Source organism: Peromyscus leucopus, chromosome 8b (genome assembly GCF_004664715.2).
Source record: "Peromyscus leucopus breed LL Stock chromosome 8b, UCI_PerLeu_2.1, whole genome shotgun sequence".
Lineage (NCBI taxonomy): Eukaryota > Metazoa > Chordata > Mammalia > Rodentia > Cricetidae > Peromyscus > Peromyscus leucopus.
The window spans coordinates 26,179,255-26,182,761 of record NC_051086.1 but is presented as its reverse complement, the minus strand read 5'-3'; positions in this window follow the sequence as shown (position 1 = coordinate 26,182,761).

Here is a 3,507-nt window from a genome sequence, read left to right as displayed (position 1 = left end):
CCCCACTCTCCTGCTTCTTCCTCTTCCTTTTTCTGAGGCAAGGGTCTCCTGTGGCCCAGGCTACTTTAGAACTCACTATGTAGCCATGAAAGACCTTGAGCTCTTGATCTTCCTGTCTCTACCTCCCAAGTACTGAATTACAGATGTGCACCACCATGCCTGGTCTATACAGTGTTGGGATTACAGATGTGCACCACCATGCCTTGACTACACAGTGCTGGGATTACAGATGTGCACCACCATGCCTGGTCTATACAGTGTTGGGATTACAGATGTGCACCACCATGCCTTGACTACACAGTGCTGAGATTACAGATGTGCACCACCTTGCCTGGTCTATAAGATGATGGGACTAAACCTAGGGTATTACTCATGCCTGACAAGCACTCTACCCATGGCCACACCCGTCTCTCTTTTGGTTTTCTGAAACAGCCTCACTGTTACTTAAACTAGCTTTGAACTCACATCAATCCTCCTGCCTCAGCTTCCTGAGTGCTCAGATGACCAGTGTCTGCCACCACTGGCTGCTTCAGGCTACTCTGCAGTGCCACAAGCACGGGTTTGCATGTGGGTCACTAGGCCAGCCCAGGTGAGGTGTGAGGAAATTGGCACTGGCCTTGATGGGAAGGGTTGCCAAATACTGTGGTCATGTTTTTCAATCTGTCATGTTTCCCTCCTTAAGAAAGATCCTGTCGGCCGGGCGTTGGTGGCGCACGCCTTTAATCCCAGCACTTGGGAGGCAGAGCCAGGTGGATCTCTGTGAGTTCGAGGCCAGCCTGGGCTACCAAGTGAGCTCCAGGAAAGGCGCAAAGCTACACAGAGAAACCCTGTCTCGAAAAACCAAAAAAAAAAAAAAAAAAAAAAAAGAAAGATCCTGTCAATTGTGGAACAGTTGTGATAAAGATGTAAGTGTTCAGTGGTAGTGAGAGAAAAAAAACAGCCCTGGGTAAGTGCTATTTCCAACCGCTGGGGTGAGTCCATCTGCTCTCAAATGCCCCACTGTAGCAGCCATCTGTTGTTGTTATTATTATTATTATTATTATTATTATTATTATTGGTTTTTCAAGACAGGGTCTCACTATGTAGCTCTGGCTGTCCTGGAACTCACTCTATAGATCAGGCTGGCCTTGAACTCAGAGATCTACCTGCCTCTGCCTCCTGGGTGCTGGGATTAAAGGCATAGGCCACTACCACTCTGTTGCAACCTCTTATTTTTGAATGTCCAGCATCCTTTCTGGGACAGTAGCTACCTGTGTCCTCTTGCATTATAGTGGGCTGCCCTTTCAAACTCAGGGGTGGCATGTGATCAGGAATCTGGTCCCTGTCTCTATAGCGACTGAGCAGGGATATAGGCACATGGCCACATAGGACCAAAAAACCTTTGCTGGGACAGTTGGGAAACAAAGGTTCTTCCCATGAGAATGCCCAGCTCACTGGGCATACCTGGGGTTGCTGGGGACAATCTTGGCAGTCACAGGGGAAAGGCATGCCCGAGGGTGAGACAGCCAAGAGATGGAGAGAGCTGGGAGTGCTGGTGTGTGCCGCCATAGAGGGTCCAGCTTCTCCTTTGGATTAGGCATTCTGAAAAGCCCACAGGAAAGTGATGGTTTTAAGTAACTGATCCTGAAAGATGATCCTATTTTATTGTCTTTGGGAGAAGAGAGAAGGGAGGGGAGGGAAGGAGAGAGAGGAGAAGACAGGGATGGGAGGGGAGGAGGAGTGGGAGGGAAAAGGAGGGGAGGGGAGGAGGGAAGGGAGGGGAGGGGAGGGGAGAGAGGAGAAGACAGGGATGGGAGGGGAGGAGGAGTGGGAGGGAAAAGGAGGGGAGGGGAGAGAGGAGAAGACAGGGATGGAGGGGAGGAGGAATGGGGGGAGGGGAGGAGGGAAGGGAGGGGAGGGGAGAGAGGAGAAGACAGGGATGGGAGGGGAGGAGGAGTGGGAGGGAAAGGGAGGGGAGGGGAGAGAGGAGAAGACAGGGATGGGAGGGGAGGAGGAATGGGGGGAGGGGAGGAGGGAAGGGAGGGGAGGGGAGGGGAGAGAGGAGAAGACAGGGATGGGAGTGGAGGAGGAATGGGAGGGGAGGGGAGGGGAGGGCAAGGGAGGGGAGGGGAGAGAGGAGAAGACAGGGATGGGAGTGGAGGAGGAATGGGAGGGGAGGGGAGGGGAGAGGAAGGGAGGGGAGGAAGGGTTCAGTTTGAGCTAGGAGGATCAGACCACACTTCCCTGCAATCTTACAGCTACTAGAACAATCATTACTATGTGGCTAATAGATAATACAATCCAGAAATGTCTTCCTTAGTGGCTTTAGGTAACTATTTCTCTCTCCTGCGGATCTACCTTCCTGATAGCTCAGCCTTTTTAGATTCAAGGATAAACTCCTAGTCACAGGGCACATTGGCCACCACAAAGCTCAGGCTTTGAATAAGAAGCCGTCTGTGCTGGACCTTCAGCAAGCTGTGCCTGCTTTGTTTGTTTCTGGGATGGATAGCATCAAGTGTGGAAAGTTAGAATGTTGCCAGTTCAAAGTGAAATTATAGTGGGCTATTATAGCTTTTCGAATACCATCATCTGGGTACTGCACAACATGATTGTAACTAGTACTCAAAACAATGGAATTACTTTAAAAAGATCTATCTAGGTAACCCAACTAAGATACATCTTTATTCTCTGCCTTCCCCATAAACCTGGAAAGTCAAAAACTTTAATCTTCCAGGGCTTCCCTCCTCCAGTGGGTACTAGTACCTGTAGTACTGCAGGGAGGGGCGTCAAATTTAACAGGAGAGGAGATGGTGTGCTAAAGAAGTGGGGTGGTGGTGGTGGTGGTGCACACCTTTAGTCCCAGCACTCAGGAGGCAGAGCCAGGTGGATCTCTGTGAGTTCAAGCCCAGCCTGGTCTACAGAGCGAGAGCTAGGACAGGCACCAAAACAACACAGAGAAACCCTGTCTCGAAAAACAAACAAACAAACAAAAAACCCAAACAACAACGAAAAGAAGTGGGGACAGTCATGTCCATCCTCACAGGAGGCGGGACAGCGTGGCAGTGACCCTCATGCCTTGTACTCCCCTGGAGCCCTAGCTGTCCAAGTTTGTTTTTCCTGGGCTTAAGCTTGGAAGTCAGATGAACCAGGGACTCCCACCCAGGAAGCAGGTTTGGCATCCCAGCCTGGAGTGTGCGTGTGTAGAAAGCCTTGCAGCTGACTGTTTATTCTAGGTCTCCAGGGGCCAGTGAGCAGGCAGTGGTCTGCCCAGTGTCTCCTGTGGCTGAAAGTGCTTGCTGCCAAGCCCGATGATCTGAGTTTGATCCCTCATGGTGGAAGTGTAATGATAGAGCACAGGAGGCCTTGGCGGGTTTTGGAGCCATGGTGCCCTGTGGTGGGTGAGACTCACCATGCAGGCAATAACAGTGGAAATGCACTGCATGATGAGATGTCCATGTGCCAAGTTTATTTCGGGGGGGGGGGGGGAGAATGGAAGAAAGAAGAAAGAAGAGAGAGAGAGATAGAAAG